The following is a 17,463-nucleotide window of genomic DNA, read 5'->3' on the forward strand; positions in this document are numbered from 1 at the left end:
GTGGTTATGGAGTCCCAGCCAGTGGATATGGACAGAAGAGATGTATATCACTTTCAGACATGGCTCCCTGATTCTCCTATGAATCCTTCAAGCTATCTCTTTCTTATCTTCTTGACTGATTAATAAATAGACTCTAACAAAGGATTTAAGATCCAATGGAGCCGTTAGCTAGAAGGTGCCAAAGTCCCTGAATTACTTTGTAGAAGACCCAAGTGGTCTGTGAAATGAATGAGAAACAAACTGTACTTTTAGACAGTTGAAGATTTGGTATATTTTCAACTGTTAATATAACTTTAATATGAGACAGCTCAGTATTTTCATTTTAAATACCTGTATTTGACTTACATTAGTTTGAAGAACGTTTTAATTATTTACTACCAAAAAGCCTTAAGATAGGTACTAAATCTAGGTTAAAACTTTCTGCTGTATGCCACTCATTTAGAAGACATATACTATTAAAAATAGAGGAATGCCAGAGAAATATTCCTGTTATTCATTACTCTGGGAAGGTCAAATTTACAATCATTGATACTAATTCAGCAAGAGTCAAACCTAGCATCCATTAAACTGTAACAAAGAGAAGTCAAAAAAGCTAATCTATATTGTCAATAGAATAGTTTGAAAATACTTATGAAATATATATATGTGTGTAAATAAATCTATAGAAGGAGAAGGGGTGGGAAGGGAAGAGGGAACCTGGTTAAAAATCACTGATCCAGAAGAAGATACCAAACCTTTGGTAGTGTTTATTGCTGGGGAGGAGGCCTGAAGAGGAAGAATGTGTGACCAAATTATACTATTATATGGTTCAGTGTTGTTACTAAAAACATGCTTTTTAAATTGAATTTTTGCTTAGGTAATATACACAATTGAAAACATGCAAAAGGAATTGTAATGAGAAATGAGTTTCTCTTTAAGGGACCTACTTTCTGACCTGAACCTTGGAAGGAAAACACTGTTCTCAGCATTTTAAGCTTATATCTCTTTAAGTTTATTTTTATGTTATATATATATATATATATTTATTTTATATTTTATGTATATATATTTTCACATAAACACAAAAACCTGAATTTTGAGATAGTAAATAAAGCAAAAATTAACAAAATTAAATTTATTTATGTGATGAATCATTCTAATGAATGTAGTTTGATTAGTATAGGATTTATAACACAGTGGACAACAGCCTAAATTCATTCTGTTTTGTTATATTCCAACTTAATTTCAACTAATATAAATTATAGAAAGCTTCTCCATCCTTTATTTCACTGTCTCCCCTTACTTCTTTCCAAGCATCACTCACTGTGCTTCCAAACCAGCCATTCACTGTGTGTGCCTGAGGGGGGATGGGAAGGGAGGAAGTGGGGAAGGGAGGATTGGGGAGGGTTATATTGTGGTCTCTATGGGAAATGACCAGTAGCCCCTGGAGCAGGAGTAGGAGACAAGACAGAGGAGGTGGAACAGACTGTAAGCTGAAGCCTGAGTGACCATGCCAGGCTCCCCACCACCATCCCTGGGGGGTTCTTTTGAAATGTATTGTAGAAATCACTACTCAGAGGTACAAAAGGGCAGGTGGGCATTTGTCTCTCAAGATGCCCATTGTTTATTGTGTGCCATTCACTTTTGGATTTGCTTCTTGATGATCCTTAGGCAAAACTGGTTGCGCAGATGTTAATTATTCAAGACTACTCTTAATTAGTTGTGTGAGTTATTCATTCTGGATCCATGACAGAAAACCTCAGCTGCTTTGGTCCCTGAAGACATCACCCTCAGAGCTTTCCAGGAGTTTGGTTTATGAACCCTCCCCCACATCTCCCTTCGTTCTTGAACGAGAGCCTTCCAGTTTAGTCAAGCTCACAGAAGCCATCCCCCAAGGGGACCTTTAAAATTAACAGCGAAGGATGTACATGATTTTTGTAAGCCTGGTGCACATACGGGCCAAAAGCTTTAGTTACCCAGTGAAATTATTCAGTTCAAAATCAAGCGGCATTGTGGAGAACCTGATGGACTCTGATTGTGAGCTGACCATTCATTTTCCTGTGACTTGTAATTTCCCTTGCTCAGGTGATTTGCGCACGGCTCTGTGCAGTATATTAAGTACGTTAGCTGCCTTCAAGACCATATAAATAATTAAAGCTTTATTGAGGAGAGCATTGTACAAATTAGTGCATTAAATACTAATCTGCTTGTTCATTACGTCTTCTACATGCACAAAACTGGGAGGCAGGCGGTCCCAACTCATATTAAATTACCTGCTCCTCATAGAATTCTCAAATGGACAGAGGTGGTTGCATAGACAGTCATTCTGAGTTTACTGGAAGACATTCCTGATCCAACCAAGTGGGACCCTCTCTTTTTTTTTTTTTTTTTAACAGAACTATCGGTAGCAAAAATGCTTCTGTCACACTGAAGACCAGCTCCAGGCAGGAAGAAATGAAGCACGCCAGGTAATAAAATATATGCAAGAGAAAAATGATCTCCACTAGAGTTATACCAGGAGGGGAAATTGACCAGTGCTCATTTTAAAGAACTTCAGACCCAGCATTCTTTTTTATGAGCCTGATATGAGTGTTAGGTTGGCAAGGGAAAAGAATTGACATATTATAATCACAATTTAAAATCTTCTTTATAAAATAAAATAGATTGTTAGAAAGTATGAGGTCTTTTTAATCTAAACAGAATGGTAAGAGTGAGATGATGAAAGAACAAGCAAAGGATGTAGTAATTGATATAATACTATTTGTATAAAATAATATTGTTAAAAATTTTATAGAGCATGTTCATTGTTTATGAATGTATGAAATTATGTCTGGAGGGTAACATACCCAGCTATTTTGGTGTTTCCTCTGTGAGAACTACATGATATTAAGGAGAGAATGGGAGGCATTTATTTTTGTTACATCAGATTTTTAAAAATAAATGAGGATATATATTTTTAAAGCTGAAAAAATTTATTATTACAAAACATTATTTTCAAAGTTAAGTTATAGTTCTAAAATATATTGCAGCAAAAGAATGGGAAAAATATTTTGGATTTCATAACTTGGAGAAATCTTTGTAAGACAATGCTATTCAGCTGCAAAACTGTTAAATTACATGCTTAAAAAAATACACTATTCAGAAATCCTATTTATTTTCCCTACTTCTCTCAGGAATATTCCTTTTACATCACAGTGAAGTCATTTAAAGGGAAGCACACAGGGGTTTGGAATCAAGGAGACCTATGTTTAAATCCTATCTCTACATATTAACTAAGGAACTCAGAGCAGCACAGGTGTTCTTGCTAAGCCTCCATCTCTTCACCCACTAAATAGGACAGTAACAAATTGTAAAGCTTAATTAAAATAATGTATATAAAGGGCTTAGCCTATTGGTTGCTGTAAACTAAGCATGCAATAAATATTAAATTTTGTAGAGGTAAACCCTTTATTTGCTTAGAGTAATGTCCTTTGGATTCAATCCCTTTGTAAAACTGGAGCCTTCAGTTTCTAATTTTGGTATTTTTGCAAGGTCATCAGACTTATCCAAGCTCTTTTTCCCATCTTTCCCCTTCCTTTCCAGTCCTGAAAGAACAAGACCTTTTTCTCTTTGCTTATCAGTTAGTAGGCTCCAGACAAAACCAGGAGCTAACTCAGCCTAACTCGGTTCACTTCCCTTCATCCTCATTGCTACTTCTTAGTCCAAATCACCATCATTTCTCATTGGGTCCATTGCTTTTTTCCCCTGTTGGTTAATGAATTAATACAAATTTATCAAGTGTTTATTTTCTATCTGTATGAGATTCAATATTGTGCCCTTTTTTAAATACTGATTTTTTTAAGATTTATTTATTTATGCATACATAAACTAGGGCACAAGCCAGAGATGCAGGGGCTAAAAGGATTCACCAAAGACAGAGTGGGGGCAGAACAGGAAGATCTATTGAAATACGCTGCTGAGGGGAGCAGGGAGCAAGACAGGAGAGGTCTGCTGAGCCATGTAGGTCAGCTTCCTGGCCGGGAAGCCAGCTCCTGCTGCAGTGGCTGTAGATAGTTATATAGTGCTGTGCTTTAACCCATTGCACCATCAGAGAGGGACCTATATATTGTTTTTTAATAATACATTCCAGGCACTAAGTTGTCTTCAAACCCTTAACAGTTCATTCTTGTCCCAAGAGTCAAAGAAGTTCTTATAATGTAGGTTAATAGACATGTCTCTCCCTGACTTTAAAGCTCCCTCCTGGCTTCCTATTCCCCTTAAAATGAAACCTAAAGCCTCTACTTGGACTGGAAGTCATGCAGAGTCTGTGTCTTGACAATATCTATATTTCTATATACTGATCTTGGTCAGATCATAGGAAAAATTATCTGCTGCCAAAGGGTGGGGGGGAACTAAAGCATATTTATACTCTAGAGTACAGCCCTCAGGCTTTCTGATTTTGATTCTTTGGAGGAGATTTCAAAAATCTATAATTTAGTAATGCAAAATAGCCCTTCTCTCTAGACATATAAAGTGTAGCAAAAATGTTTGCAGCAAAAAAATGCTTGCAACAAGGAACATACAGAATCTACCAAACAAGGTGCCACTCAAGTGTTTTAACCTCTCTGAAATCAATTCTTATCTAAATGAAGATGATACTAGCAGCTTTAACCCCAGGGTTTTTCATGAAAACCCAAGTGAGGTAATGCAAGTGAAGAAGTAAGCTAATAAGTGTTATATATTAAATGCTCAATAAAGTAGGACAGTTGACTCTACTTCATGCTCACTTGCTTCTGAATGGTTCATTCTTGCTTTGCCCTTTATTTGACCATCTTACAAAGAAATTACATTAAAGGTCATGGATCATAAGGTTTTAGTTTTGCAGTGCACCACAACTCTGTGATGAGGAGAAAACTCTGTTTTCTCCTTTTCTGGGAAGATGCTAAGAAAAGGTAAATAGCACATTACTTTCCATTCATGGAGTTGCCCTCAAACAGTGGCATGATAGTGCCTTTCTTGGAAATTCTTCTGAGATCTTCTACTTCTAAATTTTTAAGTGCAAAGAAAGTATTACCACAGAGAATTAGCAGGTAACACAGAAAGGAGTTCATTTTGATCTCAAGTACAGCAGGAAATATTTACAAAGATAAAAGGATATTATTGTTTGACATTCATTAACTTACTTCTTCACCTGCATACTTCATTTGGGTTTTCATGAAAAACCCTGGAGTTAAAGCAGCAAATGAGGAAGGGAGAAGCTTGGTGAAAGACAAGAGTTGAGAATTTGGACAATAGCATGATGGGGTAGGGAAAACTAATATCAATTTTCATTTCAAAGTGAAGGCTGGAATTATATATGACATAAAGCCATCTTATGTTCCATACATAGCACATTGCCTAGAAGAGCTCGTTTCCTAAAAAGAGAAGCATATGGTGGGCCCTCCCTGGTGGCGCAGCGGGTTAAAGCACAGCACTAAGAAGCTAAAGCCACTTCCGCATGAGTTCGATTCCCGCCTGCCCCGGAGGTGACCACATGGCGTGGCAGACCTCTCCTGACCCGCCTGCTGCTCCCCTCAGCAGTGTACCTCCTTGATCTGCCTGTTCTGCTCCCCATTCTGTCTCTGGTGAAGCCTCTCGCCACCCTTGAGCCTCTGGGCTTTACCCCAGTTCTGTATGCACAAATAAATAAATCTTTAAAAAAAAAAAAAAGAGAGAGAAGCATATGGTAATGTTCCTACTCATTAAACCTGATGGTCAAGACAAATAAATGTGAACATAAATCTGCAAGCAATATATAAGAGCTGCTATTTTTCATCAGAAGGTGGATGTTACCATCCTGCATTTTGGCTCATTGTTTCAGCCTAGGTGAACTGTTTCTCTTATCTAAATCTTTGTTTCTCATCCAATCTTTGTTTCTCATCCACACTATTCTTCCTCTGAAGAGGCCTCAAATGGGATGCATATCTAAGTTGGTAAGTCCCTATATGGAGGAGCAGGACTTAACAGAGTATGATTATTCTCATAAATGAATGGAATATATAAAATGTGAAACTATGTTGCATATATGTTTATTGTTATCCTTTTGTACATAGAATTTAACTTTTATTTTTATGATGGGGAATGGAGGGAATTAGGATGCTGGGAGAAGAGAGCATAAATGATGCCTCTGAACCTGAGGGAATCTTCTTTTGGAAATATATGTATAAACAACACATGGCACTGATGGGAAGAAAAGGAAAGAGCCTCCACCTCAGCTGATTCATTTCTCTCTGAGCCAGTGTGTTCCTGAGCCACATTTCCTGGAAAGGATGCTGGATTGTTTGCATTCATAATAATTCATAAGGTCTCGCCATCTTCACACTTGTACTACAAGGGGAGGAAAGAAATTATTTCCTCTTTCAGCTTAATTCCATCATACATGCTGGCAATTTTTTTTCATACTTAGATCGAAAAATAATTATTTTGACTAACATTTGAGTCTGAGTTGGAAGGTTCAAACAAAAATACTTTTATACTACTTTTATTTTAGAGCCATGAAATTTCCAACATATGAACAATGACAACATAAATCATTGTATACACACATGATGGAATCCAAGACTCTCTCTCCTTATATATATGCGTGTGTGTGTGTGTGTATATATATATATATATATACACACACACACACACACACACACACATACATATATATAATATATACACATGCACACACACACACACACACACACACACACTGGGGTGCAGGCCAGAGGTGTGGGGATGAGTGAGAGGATTCACCAGAGACAGAGTGGGGAACAGAACATGCATATCTACTTAAATACTCTCCTGAGGGAAGCAGCAGAAGAGACATGAGAGTTCTGCTGCACCATATGGGTTAGTTCCCTGGCCAGGGATTGAACTCAGACTGTTGCCTTGATAACATTGATACGTAACCTGTAGGCCACCTGGGAGGCTTCCAAGATGATAATTTTAAGTGAAATGCTCAAGAAGTATTAAGGGCTATGAGATATCTCCAGACACAATGCTAAGGAAACTAAATATCATAAACAAAATAATAGAAACAATGAAAATTTTGGGAAAATGATCATTGTCCACATTTTAACAGAGCCTACCTCCTGTGTTGGAGTTACAACTGAAGTTTTCTCTGCTTCATGTTTCATATTTTTTTCTATACTATTCTATATATTAAATATTTTTACACACTGTACATTTTCTATAAGAAGCATGTTCTACTCTCTAATAGGAGCATGTGCTTTGAACATTTTCTCTAGCCATGAGTAATAGATTTCCATGCCTGGAGTTTACAGTTCCTTGTGACAAATGGCAAGCATCTGAAAAACAACCAGCTGGGTTGGAGATATAGCCTGTGGTCCCTCAGTAGAGGAAAGCACTCACAGCTAAATAGCTATTGGATCCCTTGCCTTGGCATTATTAAGGCCATGCACCACCCAAAGGAACTAGCCATCCATAATGACTTTGAAACTATTAAAATTGAATGGATCTCCCTGAGCCAGAAATAGCCCGTTGACACTGTAGGTGACTGGGTTGCAGAACAAGCAGTTCAAAAACTTATTTATGATACAACACTCTTCCTCTGCTTAAAAAAAAAAATACAGGCCCTCCCTGGTGGCGCAGCGGGTAAAGCACTGCACTGAGAAACCAAAGCCACTTCTGCATGAGTTCGATCCCCGCCTGCCCCGGAGGTGACCACATGGCGCGGCAGACCTCTCCTGACCCGCCCGCTGCTCCCCTCAGCAGTGTACTTCATAGATCTGCCTGTTCTGCTTCCCGCTCTGTCTCTGGTGAATCCTCTCACCTTCTGCATCTCTGGCCTGTACCCCAGTTCTGTATGAATAAATAAATAAATCTTAAAAAAAAAATACAAAATTATGCCAGAATTCAGGGCCAGTGGGTATTTTGTGACTGTGTGCCTTAACCAAGTCCTGTGTTAAGGACTATGCATGTAAGACAGGCTCCATCTCAGCTGATTCATTTCTCTCTGAGCCAGTATGTTCCTGAGCCACATTTCCTGGGAAAGATGCTGGATTGTTTGCATTCATAATAATTCGTAAGTTCACACCTGTACAACAGGAGAGGAAGATCTAACATTTGCTCATCCGGGAATAACAGTCAAGTACTTGATGCAGAAAATTAAGCAGTAATTATGCACTCACTGGACGAGTCAGATCATGTACAACCTCACATACCTTGTGAGGAGAATACATTATATCAAGGAATGTAACCTTGTAGGCCATTTGGCTTGTAGGCTAAATTTGTCTCACTGCTTATTTTAATATAACACATGGTTAAAAGAGTATTTTTGCAATGGTACAGGAAGGGAAATGCACTGGACTAAGGTGATGACACACAGGTGATTTGGTGATGGGAAGCCCTTGGGGATTACAACTGAGATGGAAAAAGATGGAAAAATAAATTACTAAAAAATATCATTTTTGCCATTTTAAGTAAATTTGTATTTACATATTTTAAATATTTATGCAAGTACCAGCATAACATTCTCAATTTTGCCTAGGCTTGCAAAGACTAAAATATTAACTATTTGACCTTTAAGAATACTACCCTGGGCTCTCCCTGGTGGTACAAAGGGCTTACGCACTGCACTGTGAAGCTCTCTGAAGCCATTGCAGCATGAGTTCTATTACCAGCCAGGGAGCTGACCCACATGGTGTGGCAGACCTCTTCTGACCCATCCGTTGCTCCCCTCAGCAGTGTACTTTGTCAATCTGCCTGTTCTGCTCCCCAATCTGTCTCTGGTGAATCCTCTCACCCACCACACCTCTGTCCTATACCCCAGTTCTGTAAGCATAAATAAATAAATCTTTAAAAAATAATACAAACCTATCCCCACCCCTAGACTGGAATATACTCTGAAGGTGGTAGGGAGTCACAGAGGACACATGGGCTTCAGAATGAACTTGGCTCTGGAGTGATTCCATGATCAAAGTCAGGGAGACAGCTGGAAGATGAAAGATATGTCTGCATTAAGGCAATAATAGAAAGTACAGAGAAGTAGATTTCTGAGAAGAATTAAGTTCATTTTAGGATGTATCACACTGGAAATACCTAGGACAGAGGTGTGGGGAAAATCTACCAGCTGTTGCATATATAATTCTTTTTTTCAAAAGATTTATTTATTTATGCATTCAAGAACTGGAGTAAAGGTCAGGCAGGTGTTAGAGGATTCACCAGAGACATAGCAAGGAGCAGAACAGACAGATTGACTAAAATACACTCTAAAGGAAGCAGTGGGTGAGACAGGAGAGATCTGTCAGGCTATGTATGTCACATCTCTGGCCAAGGATTGAACTCCTGATGCAGTGGCTGCAGATGGCTTCAATCTTGAGAACCACTATATTTAAAAGTGCCGAAGAAGGAGGAGGAAAGCACAAAGGAACCAGAGAATGAGTGGGCAGAGAGGTGGGAGGACAACCAGGCAAATGTTTTCATAAAGCTGAAAAATAAATAATTTCAAGAAGGAAGTTGGATTAACAAATATTTCTAAAGCAGCAACAACTTCCAAAGTGGTAAGGGTTGAACAAATGTTTGAATTTGGCAGTTGGGATGACCTAGTAAAATTAGAATATTTCCATAATGGACTGATTGGATTAAAAATTTTCACATAATTCCTGCCTAAATTCCTGAAGTTATTTGTTAATCCTCAGGTTCATAGTCACGGGATTTAGTTTATGCCATTATAAAAAAAAACTTTCCAAAAATACCACAAAACTATTAAAACAACCAAGATTGTGAATGGCTCAAGGACTTGAATCACTATTTTTAGATTAATGTTAAAAGTATGGTCCTGGTAAATGTAATATCTCTCATACAAAGATAATATATGTATATAAAAAATCATATATATTATGTTAAATAAATGAAGCAGGTGACATAAACAAGGATAACAATAGACCTATATGCTACCAACAGCAAATTCCTGGAGAAAAATTAGGCAACAGACAAAATTCTGAAAATTGTAGGTGATATTTTTGCTTATAACAAAGATTCCCCCCTCCCCAACAATAAGTTCCAAACCAAGCCTTTCCATCACTCACTATCCAGCCTCCTTTTGGTTCTTGAGGTTTAAAAGAAAAGGATGCCATTAGCAGCTTTAGGTGGAGATTAAACCAACTCTCAGTCAACCCACGGTCTCATCTCCTACTCCAGGGCCCTTGGTTCCAACAGGTGCCAATGAGAATCAGATATGTGTTTCCATGGCACTGGCAGGAAAACCGCCCTCTCTTTCTATAGGAAATGCTAAACCAACACGTTGTATGAAGGAGGCCACTGGGGACTGTATTTGCCACTGCAGCTACTTGAGAATGAAGCTTTCAGAGAAGAAACCAGTCAAAAGAATTAGAGAGGCACTTTCCTGTGACATTTAGGTCACCACATCCAGTTGTACCTGGATCAACCCCTGGACATTTCAATTAGAATATCCAAAGAAATGTTCCTCCCCAATCACTCCCCATCACAATTTGGTTTCTACTTCTATTTGCATTTAATCCAGAGTAAGCTAAAGATATTTGTGAATGGAATGTCACTACAAGGTTACCTCAGGTTATTAATTTAATTTTTTCCAAAATGTGGCTAGTCACTTAGTAAAGGGCTATTTAATTTGAAGCAATGTTGAGGGGAAACAATGTGCTTAAATAGATAGGAGTTTATTGTATCAAGTCAAGGATGGTTCACAAAATTCACCAGCCCAAGGGCAGGAACCAAGTTCAGGTATCACAATGGAGAATAAAATGCTTCCAGAAATAAAGGAGTGACCGAGAACACCCCCCCCCCCCATTCTCTTTCTTTCTGGATTCAGAAGATAGTGCTATTTCTCCACAAACATTTGTTCATTCTCAATTGTCCCAAAGAAACCTTCCTACTGTGGTTTCATTCATTACTGAAGCACATGGTGTTCAATACATACAGTTTACTAGCTCAGTCCTTTCAAATACTAATTCTAAATACCGTGGGGTAAGAAATGGGGAATGAGAAAGAGAAGAAATAGTTTCATTGGTCTAACCTTGTATAGGAATTCACTTTGATCAAATAGAACTCTTACTAGCTCTGTTGGTCACTCAAGGAGCCAAGGCAGTTAGAACACACAAAGTTCCAAAATCAGAAAATGAAAAAGAAAAAGGAAGCAGAGTGGCATGTTGGCATGTTGGGGAAAGCCCAGGATTAGTAACTCAAGTTCTAGGCAGAATTGATTGAATAGTTTTCAGTAACTATTCATTCTCCTTCTTATGCTTTGCTGCTATTGTCTCTGGGACGCCCTGCTTAAGTTCTCTGTGAGATGAGCACTAATGAATGAGATAATGTATCTGAAACGTTTGTGTGTGTTGGGGTGGGGGTCAAGCAAGGTTTTATCAGCTGTTCTTATGTCTATAGGTAGATCAGGTATATTAGTATGTATTTATTTCCACATGTGTCCATGTTTAATCTAAAATCTCTTCTATGATGATGTTTCAAACTACCAATTCTATGGTGAAAATCTTCACGTCAAAAGATTGTCTTTAAACACTGGCTCTTAACCAGTAGAAGTACCTGGTGATCTTTTTAGAAATACCAAAGCCTGGATCCCATTCTGGACAAACTAAATCAGAATCTCTGAGCCTGAAACTCTGGCATATATCTGTATTTTTAAAAGTTCTACAACAGAAGATAAAAACCTCACTAGATGTTTATAGAATGTGTAAATGAATGGCCAAATAATGAATGAATGAATCAACCCTACAACAAATATCATACATTCATAGTAAATTGAGGAAAAAGTGCTAAATTCTGTTCTGACCTATGTTTTAAAAGTAGATTCAACATACAGTGTTATAAACCAATGCACCCTCAATAAAAACAAATAAAGTAAATTTACACACAAATACTATGTTTAAAACAATGCACAAAAGAAAGTTTTATTATGGATATGTCAAAAGAATGGCACTTGCTTTATGGTGATTGTGTTTTCTTCAGTTACCTACATCACTGTTGGAACACCAGATGTTGTAAGAAAAAAGTGCATTTCCACAGTAATAAATGAAATGGTATGAAACTTCCTTGTGAGAACACAGGCATTTGCTTGCAGAATGGAAATGCCTCCTCTTATCTCTGTTATCTTTGTTTTGCATTTGTTTCTTGGGCTCTCCTGCCTACACTGAGCTAGAACAGTTGATAGCTGGAGTGTCTCAACCAATTACAATGCTTAAGTGCTTCCTTCTCCCTGACCAAGTTATCAAGTTCTTGGTTTCATTTACACTTGGCAAGCAGACCACTTCTTTTTCAAATACTAAATCTACCAAGTACCACAAGTCAACATAAAGATGCTTGTAAGGGAAAGATTCAAAAGGAAAGCTTTATATAGACATTTGGCACTGTTAAACATATAAAAAGGTCAAAGCTTGAGGAGAGGCCCCCACATAAATGCCAACCAAAACTTTAAACTGTAAAGAACAATCGCACTGCCAGTGTAGCTCAAAACTACAGACTGAGAGAGACAATATTTAAGACTTAACAGCACATGAATTTCAAAAATGGAGACCCTAAGGAAATAAGCAATGAATTAAAAGTTTTTTCAGATGAGTTATAACATGTCTATTGAAAGAATAAAAAGAAAATTGGTTTCATTTCATTGAAAGTTACTGAGTTTGAGAGTTCTGGGGGAAAAATAAGGTAGTAAATGAAACTGGATTCATAAATCACCATTTAAAAGTATTGCATGGATGAGTGAGAAGAAAAGGTACTGAAGATTCACACAAGGAAAACACTGAGGGTGCTAAAGGAATCAGAGACACCTAATAACAGGATCACAGAGTCAGATGCCTAGAAGATCTTTGAATTAAGGGGTTAAAGTTAGGACAATTTAAAGTTATGGGGAATTAGGCAAACATATTTTTTTAAGTGTCCAATTAGTTTTAATCATATTGTCATGAAGGATGCAAGCCTCTAATTTTTTAAGAAAAGTTGGAATCCAGACTTCTTTGTATAAAGTTCTCCCAATTTTTTGTGTTGAAAACAAATTCAAATATTTTAGGTGTCATGTATACATACTTGCATACCTATATTTATATAATACATATACACACACACACATATATGTATATATGTGAAAACTCCACACAGCTTTCCATAGTAGCTAGACCAGTTTACATATACACATATATGTGTGTATATATATGTGTGTGTGTGTGTGTGTGTGTGTGTGTGTATGGGAGTGTATCTGGTCCATGGGCTACCATTTTAAGAACTCTGAGGTATAGATAAAATGTGTGTAGGTTTTGGACCCATCCCAAACTACAATTTATTCATATCCTCTGAAAACAAGCCATGAGCTCAGAATTTGATACCACAAATGAATTGCTTAACTCTTCCAAACATTAGTTGCCTTCTCTATAAAAGGTGAATGATAATATTTTCTATCCCTGGTTATTGTTAGAATTATGCAATGTATATATATTATATTGTTATTCAGTTTTGTACAGTGTTTGATTTCTCCACTTAGGCATATAGTATCTGTAGTTCTCCCACACCACAGTACCCCTGAGTCATCATCATAGTCCCCAGTGCTCTTCCCGCCCTAGTGCTCTCCCCACCCTCTTTCAATCTCCCATCCATATTTTATGCCTCAGATCTGTAATCAGCTTGCAGGTTTCATCTTTTTCCTATCCTTTTCTTCATATTAGTGAAACTATCTGATACTTATCTTTTTTCCTTCTGGCTTATTTCGCTTAGCATAGTACCTTCCAGCTCTATGTTTTACAGGTAACATGAGTTTATCTTTTTGATCACTGAGTAATATTCCATTATGTATATATTCCCATTTTTAGTGTTTTGAGGAAACTCCACACAGCTTTCCATAGTAGCTAGACCAGTTCACATTTTTTTTAACACTTATTTATTTATTTGTGAAGAATTGGGGTACAGGTCAGAGATGCGGAGGGTGAGAGGATTCACCAGAGACAGAGTGGGGTGCAGAACAGGCAGATCGATGAAGTACACTGTTGAGGGGAGCAGCGGGCGGGTCAGGAGAGGTCTGCCACGCCATGTGGATCTCCTCCGGGGCAGGCGGGGATTGAGCTCATGTGGAAGTGGCTTAAGCTTCTTTGTGCTGTGCTTTAACCTGCTGCATTCTTACCAGAAGTATAAGGAGATTCTGGTTCTGGTTCATCCTTACCAGCACTTGTTATTTCCAGTTTTTTATTATGGGCCAAAAATGCTTATTTTTTTAAAAACCCACAATACAAACTGGGTTCTAACATTTAAGAAAAGTTGGAATCCAGACTTTTTGTGTAAAGTTCTCCCAAATTTTTATGTGTTGAAAACAAATTCAAATACTTTAGGTGCCATGTATACATATATTACATACATACCTATATGTATATGTAGGCATGTATACTTTGGGATAAGATATAATGGACATAAATTTCATTTTTCAGTGTCCAGTAGAGAATACACAATAAATTATAGTAATTATAATAGAAGTTAATGAGATACATGGGAGAGTGAACATGATAATTATCTGGAGCACTTAGGTATTAGGAGAAACCTAGAGACATGTTTTATTGCTTTGCTCCCAGATCTATATAAAGACAAGTTAACAACAGATCCAAAACTCTATGGCAATCCCACTTCCCAGGAAACTGTATTCTCTCAGGAATATTAGCAATATTGTTGTTCTTCTTTGTAATAATCATTATATTTATACAATTCAGAAAACAATATTTTCAGCAAACATGTGAAATAGAATAATCATCCCTGTTGAAACTTAGGTTTGATCAGTGGCAAATGCTTATTTATTTTGCAGCCAAAAGTCAATTTCTATTTTCTTAGCTTAATGTAATGTAAGCCCCCAAACCCTGAAATATATTAGAGGGATCCTGTATCTTCATGCTTTGGTAGTACATTCCTTCCAGGCCTACTTCATTGTGTTGGACCATTAGCCAGACTCTAGGGAGAAAGTAGAACCTCTGTCTTGTAGCCTCTTAGTGGTCTGATTATTGCCTAATGATTTGGCATCCTCCAAAACAAAAGTATAACTTGGACAGTGAGGACGTCAGGAAATCTGCCCCAGGAGGAAATCTCTGCAGATGATGTCAGAGCAATTAGATATGAGAAGCTGCAGACTCCATGATAATTAACAAGCTCAGAAAAACTAATTAAGAAGCATGAGTAGATGTTACTTGGCAAGCCCAGAGCTCCAACTTTCCAGTGAAGTTTCTTTACCCATACATTTGAACTAGGAGTTTCCAATTGATCTAATAGCTGAGTCTGGGACTGATGACAGTACCCATAGAAAAGAAACTCAAAAAGTTGTTATCATGGAGATCCTTCTATTGTTGTTCTTATCTTGTGCTTGAAGCATATTTTCACATCTTTTTTTTTTCAATCAGCCTGAAGACTCCAGGTTGGCCAGATGATACTTTATCATCTTCCTCATGCCTGGTAAGTGATCTCAGTAATAGTTTGTTATGATGATGATGATGATTGAAAAAATAATGAGTCATTATCATCTTTGGTAAGGTAATATCTATTAATAATCTCTCCAAAAATGTGTTTATCTCAGTATTTGACACATAGAAAGCATTCAATAAATGATAACTATTACTATATCATTATATATGTATTTTGATGATCATCATTAATAAATTTCTCTTAGGAAGAAATCAACTTTAAAATCTATGAAGTGGCCCTCCCTGATGGCGCAGCGGGTTAAAACACAGCTCTGAGAAGCTAAAGCCACTTCTGCATGAGTTCGATTCCCGCCTGCCCCAGAGGTGACCACATGGCGCAGCAGACCTCTCCTGACCTGCCGCTACTCCCCTCAGCAGTGTACTTCGTCGATCTGCCTGTTCTGCTCCCCACTCTGTCTCTGGTGAAGCCTCTCGCTGCCCCTGAACCTTTGGCCTGTACCCCAGTTCTGTATGCACAAATAGATAAATCTTTAAAAAAATAAAATCTAGGAAGTAAGAAAAAAAAAACAAGCATTCAGAATTTCCTTTGAAGATACATTAATTGCCCTTAAATCAACTGAGATCTCACAAGAAAGATCAAAAATCAAGAACTAACTACTTTTTGTTTTCTGTGAATTCTTATTGTGGCTTTTCTTTCTGAGGTTGAGTTTAGTATGAAGGATAGAAGGGAGAAGGAGTAAATTAAAAGTTGTTTTTTTTTTCACCCTACCTCACATAGCTGAACTGGAGGAAGCCCAGCAAATATGTAATGTGATTCCACTGTCCTGTAGCTTTTGTCTATTTGACTGCCAAAATTGAAGCAGGTGTGGTCTCCACAGACAGAATAGGGATAGCTCATAAGTGAGTGAAATATCTAATGGGAAATGTTGATGGGTCAAGGTAAATAGGATGCTAGGATTGCCATGTACTGAAATATTTTGCAACCATTCCCAAGAACTTCAAGACTTTTTTGTTTTGTGAATGTAGTCGCATTTGACTGTCTGGTCAGAAGCTTGGCTGTGAAATCTCCACCAATCCTGGCCATTTCCCTCTCAAGAATGTCAATAGCTGCAGATAAGCATCTCTGCCATTCACAGAGCACATCTGACAGGTTCCCAGGCACCTGTTTCATTTGCAAGCACCTTTGTAAGAAGCAATAGACTGACCTACTATGAACTGGCTACTCTTTTCTGTCAGCCCTTGGGAATCCTAGTTATTTAGGAGACTGATGAGTAAGAAAAGGAATGCCAGTCAGACAGTTGAGGACCAGCGTGCTATGGAGAGCTGTAGTCTCATAGAGGGGAGGCCTATAGACTCTTCCAGGTCACAGCCATATTTTGTTTGGCTTACATAATGTTAACTATTTTTTTCAGTTGCTATTTCACAAATATTTCTTAAAGACTGGAGATTGGGGTTCCCCTCAAAAAGTCAGCAGTTTCTTATATTATATATGTAACAGTATCAGCACATTTCCATGGTAAATAGTTAACACAATTGTTATATTATGACTTTTTTTAAAAAGGATTTATTTACTTATTTGTACAGAACTGGGGTACAGGCCAGCGATGCGGAGGGTGAGAGGATTCACCAGGGACAGAGTGGGGAGCAGAACAGGCAGTTCAATGAAGTGCACTGCTGAAGGGAGCAGCGGGCAGGTCAGGAGAGGTCTGCCAGGCCATGTGGATCACCTCCGGGCAGGCGGGGATCGAAATCATGCGGAAGTGGCTTAAGCTTCTTAGTGCTGTGCTTTAACCTGCTGTACCACAAGGGAGGGCCTATTATGACTTTTTTTTACAGTAAAAAGAGAAATAAAATCTTCATGACATCCATGTTTCTATCTAAACCAGGGAATGGAAATTACTATGACTTAACACTTTAAAAATCTTATATCCGGCCCTCTCTGGTGGTGCAGCGGGTTAAAGCACAGCAATGAAAAGCTAAAGCCACTCCCGCATGAGTTCAATTCCCGCCTGCCCCAGAGGTGACCACATGGCGCGGCAGACCTCTCCTCACCCGCCCGCTGCTCCCCTCAGCAGTGTACTTC

Source organism: Condylura cristata, unplaced genomic scaffold (assembly GCF_000260355.1).
Source record: "Condylura cristata isolate star-nosed mole 26May11 unplaced genomic scaffold, ConCri1.0 scaffold00004, whole genome shotgun sequence".
Classification (NCBI taxonomy): domain Eukaryota; kingdom Metazoa; phylum Chordata; class Mammalia; order Eulipotyphla; family Talpidae; genus Condylura; species Condylura cristata.